The following is a 17,544-nucleotide window of genomic DNA, read 5'->3' on the forward strand; positions in this document are numbered from 1 at the left end:
AAAAGCAATAATAAGAAACTGGTTAAAAGAAACAAACTTCAATTTACAGTTTCTGTTATTCCTTCAGGAAGTCCGTGATTCAGAAATTAGAGCAATACATTGGCAAAGTAAAAAAATCAAATTCTCAAAAATGCTAACCTCGGTTTTCGAAATGTGTAAAAATGGTGTTGCATCAAATGAGTGATTGAAAATGTTATATTTTTATATAGTACGAATATTATATTTATGGGGAATATGTACATATATGTAATGCGTATAATATATAAAATATAATATACACATACAGACATGTATATTTAATGTATAATATACACATACAGACATATATATATTTAATGTATATGTAGTTGTCAAGGTCCTCTCATTTGTGATTGTAATTAAAATATCAGGTCTATTTTGACAATGACTGCAGATAATTAGATCATAAATGTTAATGAAGTGATACCACTGTTTTAGTAGCAGACTGTAACCAAAGTACTTCCCAAAACTCCTATTTAGCCACAGTATATCTTGCAGAGACCATTTATCCAGCCTTCCCATTATTAACCAGAATAAGTCTTCCAGAGAAATCTATTTAACCAGAGTTTTGGTTATTTTGACCAAGCAAAAAAAAAAAAATTAGACAACTTTGTACTCACATTTTTTTCTCATGGAATTGAAGGTGTTTATTGATTTGTATATGTTTGCATACTACTCATTCTGTACTCAGAAATGCTCTGCGGTTGTCAAGATGGCTGAGGGTATGCTCTAATTGCAAGTAACATTTGGAGAATTTCAGGAAGTGCAAGGGAATAAGGCTATGAGCTTTTAAACTACTTCCTGTAGTACCGAGTTTGAATTTCTCAGTCTTTGTTTGCCTACAGTGTGAACATGAGCAGGTCAGTTAAGCAGACAGTGCTTTGAGGCAAATGGAATTTTGGGCTCCTGGATGTCAATGCCTACTAACTGCTTATTAACTGTTCGCTCTGTTTACACACATTTCAGACTTGCACTGAGGAGACAATGCTTTATACAGTATATCTCTTGGATCAGAAAGTTCAAACCAAAATAAGTCTTAAAATGCTTAGTTGAATAGTTATTAAAGATGAAAAATCAAGCAAGCAACATATAGAATTTCTATAAAATGTAACTAACCTTCAGATGTGCTGCTAATAATGGTCACATTCAGTAAACTTTGTGGATACTGGATTAAGTGGATAAATGGGCAATGAATGAGTGACTCAGAATAAACGAATGCTTGAGTATTGCTGCAATCTCTCAAAACTGGCCTGTTGGGTCTGCAGCCAGGCAGACATGCTAGGACCAGAGGAATGAAATACAAACTTTAATCAGGGTTTTCAGTTGCACAGGATGCAGATCCCCATCCCAAAATGCTCATTGTCTGTCTTTAAATTTTCTGTTGGTTTGTATCTTGCATCCTGGCAGTTTTTTTTTTTTTTAGAGGAAAAGGTCATGTTAGTCTCCCCAGTGCTCTTTTTCTTATGAAAAAAAAATTAACAATTGTGTTTCATTTAGCATGAAATAACCTAGTTCTCGTATAGCATCTCTTCCACACGCACTTTTCCATCTTATCTGTACTCCTCTAGCAGTCTGTATTACATTTATGCCTATTGTCCCTTTCCATCCTTTCTTATTTTTCATTTCTCAGTCATTTTAGGGTAGTAGTGCAATATAGGCACTGTTGTCTGCCCATTGCATAGCAGAAATTAGTTTACAGTCTACCCTTCCTTCTCCATTCCTTCTTTGTACTGCAGTTTCATGAACTTTTTTCTTTACAGTTATTTGCTTAAAACTGATGTGGAAAGCATAACTATACATCTGATGTTGTAAATCTTTGTTTTTGCATTACAGTTAGGACCTCTGTTCCATCCTCTGACCCTATACAACTGTTTCCCAGCTCGCACAAGCCAAAAACTCTCAGCTAAGACCTACCCATAATGCCCCTCTCCTAGTTACTCCAGATCTCGTTTGCAGTGTTCCTAGTCAGACGTGCTAGCCATCTCTCTCAAAGCTAAGTAGAAAATTAATTTTAAGACCGTTTTCTCTCCAAAATTTTTAGTAAAGTTAGCCTTTTCTTCTATCGCCTATAAACTAAGCCTATTTCCTACCCTTTTCCTTGGTAATTTTAATGTTTTACCTTTTATTGGTACTGTCCCTCTCTCCTGTCTTTGACAGGCCTTTCCTTTCTACTAGTGGTATTTTTAAAATAACATCACTGGTATTTTCTCCCTTATTTTTTCTATAGGATAGCCTTGTTGCCTTACTATGTCAGATAAAGCTAAGTTGGGATTTAAACAGTGTGACAAGTGTGGACGTAAGATGCCTAACTCAGATACACATGTTCATTGTATCTACTGTTTGAGCGTGGATCATATTAGAGCTGACTGTGACTTTTGTGCTAGTTTTAGTAATTGTTCACTAGCAGAACTTAATAATAAACTTACCTTGAAAGGTTTACTCAAGACACCTTTTTCAAGGGCTCTGTCTGGGTCGGAGGTCTCACCCCCCCTCCAAAGACCAAACAACATAAGGGCAAATGGAGTCACTCGGTTCCTGCATCTCCGTCAGTTACGGAACCTAGTTGGCTCCGTGCTTCCTCTGCGCAGACCTCTTCAGCACCAGGCTTTGCCTCCTCCTCTGTGCCGTCCATGATATTCATCCCTATTTTGGCTCCGACCTCAGCACCACTGACCAGTACCATCCTTGGATCCGACATCGACTCTGACTGTACCAGTTTCGGCACCATCCCCAGCCACGGTGCCAACAGTTTCTTTGGCTCCATCGGCTCCAAAACTCGAATACCTGCCAAGGACAAGATACCTCCGGTGCATACTGTCTGTGTTCCGACAGCAGTGTTTTCCCTGTCGGTACCGTCCACCCTTGCTGCATTGGCTCTGGTGGAACCGATGCTCTCCCGAAGCAGTGCTTGGACTGTCCGTACCTTGGTATCTAGCCCGGTCCCTATTTTCTCGCTGGTGCTGTTTATGTCCATGGCTCAGATGGCTTCCAGTTCTCTTGCTCCTCTTCCCAACCCTCTATTTCCGGACCCCGGGCATGGGAGTCACAAGAACTCACTTTGAAGGGAACCCCTTCTCCAGAGTCATCCTCAGAAGATCCCACTGGGAGCCACCCTGGAAGAAAGGGTGCAATTGGAAGCACCTTGATTCACCGAATGAATCTATCAACGAAGACACTGTGATGAGGTGGAAGGGTCCCCACGATCTTCCCCAGATGACATCTCCTTCGACGACATTCTCGAAATCCTCAAGCAGCAGGGAGATTGAAAGTCCTATAACCCTTCTTCTGAGGAATCGGTGTTCCTGCAGGCCTTCCATGCCCAGCCATCTACTACCTAGGTGACCCCATCGGCAGATGACCTTGTTAAACTCATTGTGCAGCGTGCCTGGAAGGCCCCGGACAATGTAGAACCTGTCCCTCTGAGGCCAGACAAAAATTTTATCTAAAATAAAAGCAAAAGCAAGTGGCGCCAAATTACAAAAACCCAAACCAAACACCACAGTCCACAAGCGCAAATGAATCCAGTCCTAGGAGTACGAAGAAAACAGTTTATTCAGCGATGCACAACAATATAACGCTCACACAACGTTTTCGTCTTCAACTTTATCAATACACACACAATTGAAAACTAAACCTGTTTATATATCCCAGACTCCCTCCAAATGAATTGATTATCCAATAAAAACATTTTTGTGGTTTAAATAGTATAAATAACTTAAAATTCAATGGAAAGCAAATAAACATTCAATAGTTGTTAAAATAATAAATAATTAGTGTTTTGTGTATGCCAACTTAAATTGAATGCCTGTATTAATACATAATAAAAGTGTAATTTCTTTAAACCGTATGAATACAGAAAAACAGACCATAAAAATAAATTAAGAAATGTATACATTTAACTTAATAGCACCATCTAATGGCTAGATCGAGATAAACAAGTTCATAAAAGATTATATGTTTTAAATAGTTTAAAATTGTTTAAAATGTGATGATGTAAAAATGTAAGAAATGTATAATAAGTTAAATTAAAATAGATAAGTAAAAATTGTATAATTTCATTAAATGTTGTAAAAAGGAGAATGAACTTCTAATAACATACTATAGGTTGTTACCTATAGTTTTGCAGCCCTTAATTTTAATACAGGTGTAATAGAAAGCATCTCATTAAGCCCAGGACTTTTTCCAGCATCTAGAACCACCTGCCAGTATAGCTCGCTGTACTCTATCTGGGTTTCCCACATACCACCTCTTGGGTTAATAGGTACCACATCTAAGACAAAGAATTCAAAATTTTGGGAACCACATTTTAATGAGTGTTTGTATAATGCATTAGTGTCTTTTTTAACCTTCATGTCATATAGGTGTTCATATTTTCTTTGTTTAAGTTTCCTCTTGCTTTTAACTATATAAAATGACCCACATTTTGTGCAGATTGCAATATAAATAATACCTTTTGTTTCACAATTTGCAAACGTGTCCAAAAACAATTTCTTTTTTCTAGCTTGCAAAAATATGTGGTCACTACGTATTAGGTATGCACAATACCTACATCTACCACATCTAAATAAACCTTTCTTTGTGGTTCGGTTCAACATGTTCTCACCTTTAGTTGCAAACCTGTTTTCTACAATGTTTTTAATTGTTTTACCTTTTCTGTATGTACAAGTAAGCTCCTTATCAAAAATACCTTCCAAGTCAGAAATCTTGGAAAGGTTCTTCCATTCCCTTAAGAAAATCTTTCTGATTAAATTTGAATTCCCATCAAAGGTAGTTATTAAACCTGGGTCGTATTCTCCAATGACAGCATTTATTTGTTTTCATTGTTTGTAGTATCAGGTTTACCTAAAATCGGTGCAAACCTGTCTTTTCTGAACATCCTGTCGAGCTTCTCTTCCCCCCTCACAGGCTTTGAAAATAAGACACCAAATCCAAGACCACCTTCTTCAGACCTATGTACCAGCACGTCTTCTACTGCAACTCTTGGGCTCCATGGCCGCTGCCATTACGTTAGTACCACTGGTGAGACTGCACATGAGAATCCTGCAGTGGCTCCTTTCCGCACAATGGTCGTTGCTAACTCAACCACATGGTATGCCTTACAAACCATTGCAAGGAAGAAATGCTATGGTGGATGAAGCCACAAATGAATCTTTGGTGTCGACTTTTCTGTCTTCCCCAGCCCATGGCCATGGTGACCACGGACGCTTTACTGTTAGGGTAGGGGGGGCATTTCTAGGGACAGACTGTCCAAGGCACCTGGTCCCCCATGAAGGCCAACTTGCACATAAATGTCCTGGAATTAGGGCAGTTCTCTTAGCATTGCAAGCAATCCGTGCATGCCTTCCTTTGGGGACCATTGCATTTCAGTCTGACAACATGTCAGTCGTCTGGTATATCAACAAGCAAGGTGGAACCAGGTCTTACCCCCTGTGTCGGGAAGCCATGAGGATTTGGCACTGGGTGATAATTTCCAACCACTCTTTTAAAGCAACGCACATTCCTGGGAGTTCCATCCGTATTGCGGACAATCTGAGCAGGAATATCCTGATGCCTCATGAGTGGTCCCTCAACCCTGTAACAGCAGATTGGATCTTCCAGCACTGGGGCAAGCCTTGCTGCGAGCTGTTTGCTTCCCTTCTAAACTACAAATGCAGAAGCTATTTTGCCCTGATCCCGCTTGGGGGGAACCCCGGGTCTTCTGTATGCCTTTCCCCTCATCCCAGAATTTCTCCAGAAAGCTCAGAGGTTGAGAAGCAAAGTGATCTTCATTGCCCCCTACTGGCCACGTCAAGTCTGGTTCCCATTTCTATGGCCTCATCTGATTCACAGCCTGTGAATTCTGGATCATTCCCGGGACCTGTTATCTCCTCCTCAGGGAGTGATTCATCCGAACCTGCACAGTCTCAAGCTCACAGCTTAGTTCCTCCACTTCCAGTGATTGCCAGGCTGCCTGACATCCCATCTCCTGTTAGTGAAATTCTTCTGGTCTCACACAAACCTTCCACTAGAAAAGTTTGTATTCTAGTAAATGGACTAGGTTCCCTATTTGGGCCAAAAAACAGAACTTGGACCTTTTCTCTATGCCTATTCAAAAGATCCTACAATACCTGACTACTCTTTGACATGTAGGAGCCTCAGCTTCAACGATCACTGTACATTTAGCAGCTATCACTAATTTTCATAATGGTCGTGGTAATTCTTCAATTATGTCACCACCTATGCAAGACCTTTTTGAAGGGAGTATTGCATGTTAAACCTGCAGTCAAGCCTCCCTTAGAACTCTGGGACTTGACTCTGGTGCTTCAGTCTCTCACAGGTTTTCCCTTCTAACCCTGTGATTCATGTGATTTGAAATTTTTGTCATGGAAAACCATACTTCTAGTAGCACTTACCTCTGTGAGAAGAGTATCTGAGCTGCAGGCCTTGAGTGTTAAGAGTCCTTACTTGATCTTCCACACAGATAGGGTGTCCCTTCGTACTGACCCCTCTTTCTTGCCCAAGGCAATTTCTGTCTTTTCCATTGGCCAATCTATTGACCTGCTGGTTTTCTTCCCTCTGCATTCTAATAGAGGGGAGTACCTTTTGCTCACCCATGATGTGCATCTGCACCTTCGTTGTTATTTGGACAGGACTAAATCTTTCAGGAAAACGGATAAATTGTTTGTGGCCTTTGCAGGACCCAGATTGGGTAAACCTGTTTCCAAAGTGACTTTATCCTCTTGGCTTAGAAACGTCATTACCTTTTATCTACCAACAGAATAAGCTATCCTTACCTTCCAGAATAAAGGCTCATTCTACTAGATCTGTGGCTACTTCTGTAGCTTTTCATTCCAGAGCCTCTATGGATGATATATGCGCAGCAGCCACTTGGGCAAGACCTCATACCTTTTATATCTCCCCTTACAAATTGGATTTGACCTCCAGGGGACAAGCATCTTTTGGTTCTATGGTGCTCAGGAATATCCTTCCTGAGGGCCACCCAGTACTCTAGTATTTGGGGACTCTGTCCTAACTGCAATGAAAGAACAAAGATTTATAACATCAGATAAAGAAGTTGTGTCTTACCATAACTTTCCATCTGTGTTGTAGATCTTTGTTCATTACTTCTCGCCCTCCTTCCCCCTGCCTGGGCTCCTGGTGTACTTTAGGAACTCCTGGTTAGGATATTTGCGCAGACAGAGCCTCCTACTATCTTTTTTCTATTACTACATCTTTTATCTAGGGTGGGCAAACTCGATCTGGAGTAACTAGGGCATTATGGATAGGTCTTGAGAGTTTTTGGAGGTCCTAACTGTAATGAATGAACAAAGATCTACAACACAGATGGAACGTTATGGTAAGACACAACTTCTTTATTTTGTCAAACTTGTAACAGCTGTTAGATGGTCTGGTTTGGGCAGTATCTCCAATTGGCAGCCCTCCTCTCAAGCATAAGTTAAGGGAAAAACAAATTTTGCCTCGGCAAAATGGCATTGTCTACTCCATTGCTGAAATGTTAACAAGTAAACAATTTAGAATTAGTACAGCAGTTTTGTGAACATACATATATTTTTTCACATTGTGTAGTTCAACTTGAATAAAATTAATCTGGAAAACTTGACAAATGCATTGACAGAATAGTAGCGCAAAAGTTAGAATAGTTTGTAGTGTGCATTTTATCTTGTAAAGAATTTCTCATTTTTCTTTTGCACCACAGTGTATGGTGCATATTATGCTGTGAAACATTTGCTTTGTTAATAGTATCAGTTTACTTTCTGTATATTTGTTAATAAATTATCTTTGCAATATTTGATCTGATGTTGTTAATCTTCTTTCCATTCATCACTGATGGGTTCTCAGAACCGAGTTGGCCTATTACCAAGCTTGTGCCAGCTAAAAACTCCAAAGCTAAGCTTCTATCTACATTGCCCTTCTCCCTGTTACCTCAGATCTCATTTACCGCATAGCTGTAAAGCCGCGTTTCAGCCAAGCTATCAGCTAAGTAGAAAATTATTTGATATTTGTCTAAACTTGTTTTTCTAAAATTGTGTGAGCTATAGTTTATTCCTGTTAAGTTACAGTAGTGCTAGATATTTTTTCTCTATTTCTACCCATTGGTAACCTTTTTCAGTATCATTGCTGGTATGGCCTTTTTCTCTTTTACCCTTGTGGTATTCCTTGAATACCATAGTTTGGTATTTCTTCTCTGTTCTTTCTACTGGTGTGTTTTTAGTATTGGATTGGTTTACATTTTCTGCATGTGTTTAAATCTTTCTTGAGAAGTAATCACAACAATTCAAACTTCAAAAGATGTCGGATAAGGAGGGTACATCTGGTTTCAAACACTGTACATCATGTAATGGTAAACTACCTAACAGTGATGCTCATGATGATTGTGTTTGTTTGGGGGTGCAGCCTCCCTGTGGGATTTGCAGGAGTTTCAGCCAATGCACTCTAAATGAGTGCAAGAATAAACTATATTCTTGAAGGGACTACTAAAATCTCTCTTTTCAGAGGCCCTTTCTGCGACGGAGGTCTCAACCCCTCCTATGAAAGTTAAAAAAAACGCCCCATTTGGTTTCCTCTTCACCATCAGGTGACCAGGGTAAGTCAGTGAAACCAAAAATTCAGAAGTTCTCCTCGGAGCATAAGACTGCCTCCTTGGCACAATCTCATCCGTTCTGAGCACTTTGACTATTGCTACAGCGGTGCCGGCTCCGATGTTTCCTCCAGAACTGACTATAGACCTCACCACGCCTGCTACAACTTCAGCACAGTGCATGCCTTCGATGCCAATCTCTGCAGTGATGATTGAACCTCTCGTTTCGTTTCAGCTCAGAGTGTCCCTTCAGCACCGAGCTCTTACAGCAACACTGGATTTCACCCCTCTACTTTCTGTCTCTAAACACGAGACATCAGTGCCCCCAGATCACATACCACGGACCTGATATTCCCCATTCATAGACCCGTTCTTAGGCCAACTGTATAACCTATTCTTAGATCGACCTGACTCCCCGTCCGGCTTATCCACTAGATTCACTAGGAGCCTTTCTGAACTTGATGTGGTGCGTCTTGTGGATCAGCTGTTGGCAGCGAGGGGGATACCCATGCCTTCCAAAACCCATCCTCTGGCAGGACTTGGGTTGACCTCTCCACAGACTCCATCCTATTCTCCTCCTTCGACCATCCCAGGTCCGAAGCCTTCTGCTCCAATGTCCTTCTTTGAACTCCCCCTGTCTCTGTGCCTGTAATGGACCTCACTGAGGCTCCAGGTCTATCCCTTTGGTCCTCTGTTCCTGTTGAACCGGTCCCTCCTTAGTATCGTGATTGGGCGGTGGGCTCCTCGGCTCGGGGCATGTTTCTTTGTCATCTTTTGGTTCCGTCCTCGGTGCCGGTAGCCTTGTATGTACCGATTTCGGCTTGAGGCTCCATCCTCTCCACGAACTCCATCCTATTCTCCTCCTTCGACCATCCGGGGTCCGAAGCCTTCTGCTCCGACGTCGTCCTTTGAACCCTCCCCTCATCTCAGCACCTGTAGTGGACCTCACTGAGGCTCCAGGTCTGTCCGTTTGGTCCTCTGTTTCTGCTGAACTGGTCCTTCCTCAGTATCATGATTGGGCGGTGGGCTCCTCTGTTCAGGGCATGGTTCTGTGTAGTCTTTTGGTTCCGTCCTCTGTGCCAGTAGCCTCGTATGCACCGATCTGGCTTGAGTCTCCATCCTTCGGAGCGGATTCGATTGGTATGGGATGTGACCCCGGTTCAGAGGTTGTCCTCAGTTCCGGGCTCCCATCCCTCTTCGGGCGAACCTGCTTTCCATGTGATGGAGAAGGCTCTCTCTTCCGGAAGCATTCTGCTGACGTCGGAACCCCAGTTTTTTCCCCCTGAGCTACAGTTGCCACAGACCACCTCCCTGGGACACTGGGCAGGGAAGTCGCAGGAAACCCCATTTCAGAGTACCCACTCTTCAGAGTCCTCTTCGGATGTCCCCACTGAGGAGCCCCCATGGAAGAGATTGTGCAAGAGGAAGCACGTTGACTCACCTGAGGAGTCTTTAGCAGAAGACATGGATTACGATAATGGTGAAGGGTCCCCACGGTCACCCCCTGATGATATATCCTTCAGAGACATTCTTGAAATGTTAAAGCAGAGGGGTGACTGGAAGCCCTTCAACCCTTCCTCTGAGGAGTCCGTGTTCCTGTAGGCTTTCCGTGCCCGGCCATCTACCTCATGGGTGACCCCACCTGTTGACAAGCTAATCCAGGTAGCTGTGCAACGCGCATGGAAGAACCTGACTCTATTGAGACGATCCCTCAGAGACCTGACAAAATTCTTTCCCCTCCCTAGGAGAACCCACACTGGTCCTGAGGGTTACCAGTTGATGCTATGGTGGTGGCAGGGCCACAAAAATGGATCTGGCTGAAGAGTCCTGCTGTCCATCTGCCCAACAGTTAGTCCCCGGGCCTTGGACAGATTGGGGAAGTGAATATTTGCATCGGTGACCCTTGCCATTCAGTCCCAGAACTATTTGGCACATTTTATGAGGCTCCAAAGAGACTTGATCTCCGAACTGTCTGGAACACTCGCAGGATAGGTGTCTGACGAGGTACGGGACAAGTTGCCTCGCAGCTTGCTATCCTGGAATCTATCTGCAACTCTTCCATGAGGTTACTTTCACATGCGACCGAAGGGGCGGCTAGAGCTGCGGGCTCAGGCATCATGAGACGCCATGCCTGGATGTGTATATGTGACCTTGCGGATCCCTTCAAGTTTTCCTTTCTAAATGCTCCCATCGAAGAATCTTCCCTTTTTAGTTCCAAAGTGAAGGACACACTAGCCAGGTATGAGCAGAACGGTAAGACCCTTTCTGCCATCAGTGGTCCTTTTCCAGGAGCCAGAGGAGTGGGAAGATGTGGCATAAAAAAGTCTCATGGTCCTTTCCGTACTGCATGTGGTGATGAGACTTCCAAAGGCAGAGGGGGTAACCACTCTGGAAGACACCCTTATAGAGGCAGAGGGGGTCCACATAACCAAGGTTCTAGAGACTCTTTCTCTCGGGAGTCTTACCAGTACTCCTGAAGAGCTGCCCGATTGCTTGCCTCTGGAAGCAGTCGGGGGTCATTTCTCTCTGCACCAAGCTGCCTGGCACTCTTATTACCACCGATTGTTGGGTGCAGAGTATAATTACAAGAGGTTACACCATTCCCCTTATTTCTTATCTGAAACTTCCAACAAAACATCCCAACGTTCCACCCAGTCAGATGGAAGAGGCAGCTTCAGAAATAGAAAAGCTATGCCAAAAGGGAGTCCTCCAACCAGTCCCACCAGACCAATGTAGATCCAGATTTTACTTGAGATTATTTTTGGTGCCAAAAAAGACAGGGAACTGGAGACCCATTCTGGATCTCAGCAGTTTGAACAAGTCTGTCACCCAAACCAAATTTCGGATGGTCACGGTTCAGTCCATCCTCCTTTTCTGGGGGAGGGTGATTGGATGTGCTCGATAGATCTCCAGGATGCGTATTACCATATCAAAATGGACAAGCACTCCAGGAGTCTGCTTTGCTTCGGCTCGGAGCCAGTCATTACCAGTTTTGTGCTCTGCCATTCGATCTCTCTACAGCCCCCTGTGTGTTCACAAAGTGCATGACAGTGGTCGTAGCTCACTTGAGACTGCAAGGATTCCAGGTGTTTCCATATTTGGACGATTGGCTCACCGCCCCCACCAAGCTTCTTCTGGTAACAGCCCTATAATACACACTTTCTCTGACTGAGACTTTGGGGATAACTGTGCACTGAGAAGTCAAACCTGGTCCCTACCCAGCAGATAGAATTTATTGGAGCGGTCTTCAACACCCGATCCTGCCTGGTGTCGCTCACATACTCCAGAGATTGAGGCTTCAACTCCGGGTGATACTCTGACAAAGTCTTGGTGAGAAATTTTTCAGGCCCTAGGATCGTTAGCAGCTTCAATCCTGATAGTGTCTCTTGGCCATGTTGCACATACAAATTCTCCAATGGTTTCTTCTTTCTCAGTGGTTCCCGAGTCACCACTCTGTACATTTCCAGAACCAGATAACCAACTCCTGCAAACAGGACCTTCTTTGGCGGATGAGGCCGAGGCCAGACTCAGAACTTTAGAGTCCATCCTTTCCAGTCCCCTCGGCCCAAGGCCATTGTGACCATGGATGCTTCCCTGATCAGGTGGGGGGGGGGGGACAATTTCCAGGGAAAGACTGTTCAAGGCACATGGTCTGCTTTGGAGGCCAACCTGCATATTAGCGTTCTAGACCTGAGAGCGGTGCTGTTAGCATTCCAGGCATTTCATCCAGTTCTTCCTTCTGGGACAATTGCAATTCAGCCAGACAACAAGTCAGTAGTCTGGTATATCAACAAGCAAAGAGGAACCAAGTCCTACCCCTTGTGTCGAGAAGCCATGAGGATTTGACAGTGGGGAAATAGCTTTCAACCACTTTCTGATAGCAGCACACATCCTGGGGAGTTCCAACGTGATTGCGGACAAGTTGATCAGCTCCTGCCCCACAAGTGGTCCCTCAATCCCGATGTGGCAGCAGAAATTTTCAGCCACTGGGGCCAGCCGTGCTGCGACCTTTTCACTTCTACATCGAACAAGTGCAGCAGCTATTTTCTCTGCCCCCCCCCCCCAAATGGGGAGTCCCCGAGGGATGCTCTGATTCACGATTTGGTCCACTGGACTTCTTTATGCTTATCCCCCCCCCCATTCCTCTGATTCCACACTTCCTAAAGAAAGCTCATTGGTTGAAATGCAAAGTGATCCTCATAGCCCCTTTTTGGCCTTCAAAAGTTTGGTTCCCTTCCTTCAGCCTCATCTGGTATACCTGCTGTGTGTTCTGGACCCTCTTCCAGACCCGATTGCTCACCCCTAAGGGTTGAGTCACCCGAATCTGTCCAGTCTCAAGCTGACAGCTTGGTTTCTCCACTTCTTTTAATTGCCAGGCAAGCTCATCGCACCCAATAGGGATATTATCCTGGCCTCTCTTAAACCATCCACCAGACGACTGTATCAAGACAGATTGGAAAAGGTTCTCTCTCTGCTCAAAGGATAACATGCTAGATCCATATTCAGCTCCAGTCTCAGCAGTTTTGCAATACTTGTAAGTTTTTTGGGGAGGGTGCCACAGCCTCTACCATACGAGTACATCTGGCCACAATTTCAAATTACTATAATGGGCTGGTCAGTACACCTCTTATCTCACTATGTTTATGTAAAACCTTTCTCAAAGGAGTTTCACACACCAGGCCCCCTGTCAGACTGCCTATAGAGCCATGGAACCTCACATTAGTTCTACAGTCTTTGACTCAACTCCCCCTTTGAACCCGCAGTGAAGTGTGACCTGAAATTCTTGTCTTGGAAATCCTTGTTTTTAGTAGCCATTACATCAGTCAGGCAGGTTTCAGAGCTACAGGCACTGTGCATCAAAAGACCCTATTTGGTCTTTCACAAGGACAGAGTATCACTCCGGACGAATCCATCTCTCCTCCCCAAGGTTGTTTCTGACTTCTCCATCAATCAGTTCATTGACCTACCAGTGTTCTTTTCGAATTTCTCTAATAAAGGACAGTACTGCCTACATTCCTTGGATGTGCACAGACAACTTGAGATTTTATTTAGACAGAACCAAAATTATGCACAAGTCTGACCAGCTTTTCATTTCCTTTTCTGGACCTAGAATGGAAAATTCTGTATCCAAGGTTACTTTATCGAAATGGCTAAGGGACTGTATACGCTTCTCTTACTCTTCCACAAAAGAACCTATGCCACTGGTTAAAGCCCATTCCACTAGATCTATGGCAACATCTGTAGCTTTCCACTCCAGGGCTTCTATGGGTAACATTTGTGCAGCAGCCACTTGGGCTAAACCCCACACTTTCATCAATCATTACAAATTGGATGTAGTCTCCAGAGGGAGAGCTGCCTTCGGCTCAGTGGTAGTGTCTCCAGGTAGCTTGGGATTCTGTTCCATCAGTGATGAATAGAATGATGATTAACAACATCAGATAAAGAAGTTATGTCTTACCATATCATTCCGTCTGTGTTGTTCATCTTCTTTCATTCATCACTTCCGACCCTCCTTCCCCTTCCAAAGGCTGCTGGGGGTATTTTGGGTCCAAGTGGTGTCTTGGGGCATTTATGCAGAAGGGGCCTCTGCTTTCCTGGTCTATCACGGGCAAACTCAATCTGTGGTAACAGGGAGAAGGGCATTGTGGGTAGAGGCTTAGCTCAAGGGTTTTGAGTTTTTGGCTGGCGTGAGCTTGGTAGTAAGCTGACTCTGTTCCGAGGGCTCAGAACCGAACCCATCCGTGATGAATGAAAGATGATGAACAGCACAGATGGAACATTATGGTAAGACCTAACTTTTTCTCCTACAGTTGGGGGTCACTGACCTTTGAAGAACTTTATCCCTCAGTAATGTCAAGGTAGGCACAATGTGGGAGTGAATTCGTAAGAGTGCATGTGCATGGATACGTCCATTAAAAATATACGGATGCATTCCATGTTGCCCTTTGTGGTGATGTTCCCAAGTGATAAAGTTTATGTGGGTGCCATTTAATGAAGAAATTTACAATTTTTTTTTTAATTAAGAAATAGTCCATAATTAAGTCCACATAAAAACAGAAAGACTGAGAGGAAAGTGGATCACCACACTTAAGCTGCGGACTACCAATGATTCATGTACAGACTTTGGAAGAACATTTTGGCATTAATGCAAGTGGCTTCATATATGCTGTCCTTTTTTTGTTTTCCTTTTTGGCTAATGGTTTACTTGAAGTATTGTAGCATTCTGATTTTTATTTTAAACCTAAATCCTAAGCTACTTTAAACTTAACAACTTTGCATGTTAAAGATCACATGTGTGGGAGCCAGACAGAATGGAGCTTCTGCACTTTGTTTCTGCATTTTCTTATTACTTGCTGGACACTAGTAGGTGCTGTACCTTTTGTTTCTGCTTAAAAAGGTAAGTATTTTTTCTTAAAATTATAATAGCCAACATTGCATGTGTCTGGGAAGGGGGCATTCGTCAGTGATGTGGTAGTGTGAATGGAGAGACAGAACTCTCTTTCTTTGCTGATCTGTGACATGCTAACTACCCAGAACATGCAGCAACTGAACTGCCTGAAGAGGAGGATTCTGCATGTTGAATGGTTAAATACTTGTAATCCCAGAAGTAAAAGAAGTAGCCATGTGAAAATGAAAAACACATTGAGTGAGTCACTGCTGATTCTGTGAAACACATGCATTCTTCATGGTTTATAAGCTAATTTTTTGTGAAACTTCACTATATCTCCAAATGATGCTGGAGTCTTTTTCTGTCAAATTTGTTGCTCCCATACCTGCAGACCATCTGCTGTCCTCCTAGTGGGGATCAGCCCATTCATTTTCCCTTGTCATGTACACTTGACCAGTAATATACAGACAGACGTCACCAAGAGGAAGCCAACATTCAGGCAGCTATGAGGGCTTCTTTTGCCAGTGCTGGCATCCCTGCAGCTGAATGCATGTGTTGTAGTTATAGCACCGTCCCTGGTGGTGACATGAGCACCTGTGTCATTACAGGGACTGCCTGTGCCTTTTGTCCTCCATTCTCATGCTCCTTCCTATGCTGTTGGAAGCAAAAGCTTTCATCACTGGTCCAGTCTGCCACAGCTCACTTCCTCCCTACATTGCCTCAATGCTACTGCTAAAGCATGTGCTTACCCATAGCATCAGCAAGACAGCTAGGCCCCCACCCCACCCCCCAGATGTGCATGCCCAGAAGAAACTGCTGCAAAAATACCAATGTTAACAGTTTTGTATTTGTGAAAGTTGTTTCATTGCACAACTTATGGTGGGTATGTAAGTGTACTGCCTGTTTTATTTTCCTTTAGATGGCAGATGCACTTCTTGCTGTCTGGGTAGCTTCAGAAGAGCGACACACAAATTAGTGTACACTTGCTATATTTTTCTTCTGTATATGAGGGATTTCAAAACTGCATCACTTCCTAGCCTCGTAGCACAGAGGGATAGTGCCCTAACTGCAGTCCATATAAGCCATATTCAGCCAGCAGCATTGTCTGTGGAGGAATTGGTCAGGAGAGAAAGGGCATGAGTGGTTGTATCCTGGGAGGAAAGTGAAGTTGCTCAGCTCACTGTACTGGTGATACATGCAGAACACCCATAGGGAGGAGCCTAACATGCCCACGCTGCACAGTAGTGAGTGACTTCTCTGAAAGACTGGGCACATGTGGTAGTAGGCATGGACCTGTCTGTAGCAGCTGTAGTAAAACATACCACCCTGCTGCAGTGGTATGGATGTTAACATGTTTATAAAGTGCATTAGGTAACTTATAACATCTAATGTCACCAAGCAGTTCTGTTATGCAATGTTTAAGGAGTCAGCTGTTTTTCCTTTTTATAGAAAGCACACACACAAATTCAAGTGTGCACATGCTCGTAGTCAAGTAATTGTACCTTCTGGATTGTACGTGTAATGATGTGCTGAATATACATTTCCTAGTATCAACAGCAGAGTAGAAAAAATTAAATTTTTCTTTGTATTGGTTTACAATTAGTATAGTGCCCACTTGGAAACAGCCCAGTTTCCTATGCGTATTTTGATGATCTGTGTTCTCAACGGATGCTAACCTTTTGTGTTTACGTAGAACGTGCCCGGATTTTTACTGTCTGATAAGTATAATTACTGTATTCTCCCAAGTGTTGGCCTAGTTCAGCATCACACTTTGGAAGGTGCCAGAATTTTATTATGTACTTAATCCTGAAATAGTTATAGTGATAGATTTTATGGTAGCCTTCCTGAGCTACAGTTTTCTTAAATGGTGCTTCTACATCTGGACGCTAATCCTCCAGCATCTCTGTCTCCTCTGTGCGTAAACCACACTTGATTGAATTAGTTAAGTTAATTTCTGCATAAACTAACTGCAATAAAATGTGGCATTTATTTTGCCAGTGCAGCATGTATGGTTTCAGGACTCCTCCCCTGTACCATCTGAGAGTGTTATGCATGTAACCTGGTGCATTTTGCTGCTTCTGTGCCAAGTTTTTTCATTGGGTCCCAGTTAGGTCTCCGTGCATATTAGGCCAATGCTTGGTCTATTGATGTCAGGATCAGCATTAGTGAATTTGTCTAATTCAACTGTAGTCTTTGTTTCTGGACTCTGTTCTTTGATCTTTCTGACGCCACCAATGAGCTTGTAAATGCTGAAGGATCCTTTTGACGTCAGTTTTAAGGCTGGTGTCTCAGAGATGAGACTGGTCCTGACCCCGTCTTGCCCAGCCATCTTGTTACAAAGGTTGGGCTTTTGACAGCCAGAGGTGAGGACCTTGGTATCGATGTCAACTTCTTTTGTGACTTTGACATTTGGGGTCAAGACTAATCTAGCTTTCAACCCTTCAGTGCCAGTCTGTTTAGTCTGGCATGACTAGATGTTAGTACTGGCTGTGATAGCGGAGACTTCTCTTTGTGCCCCAGTGGAACCTTAACTATGGCCTCTAGCGAAAGGTAGGACTAC

The sequence above is a fragment of the Protopterus annectens genome, chromosome 2.part0 (assembly GCF_019279795.1).
Source record: "Protopterus annectens isolate FY-2018-M chromosome 2.part0, PAN1.0, whole genome shotgun sequence".
NCBI classification, from domain to species: Eukaryota; Metazoa; Chordata; order Ceratodontiformes; family Protopteridae; genus Protopterus; species Protopterus annectens.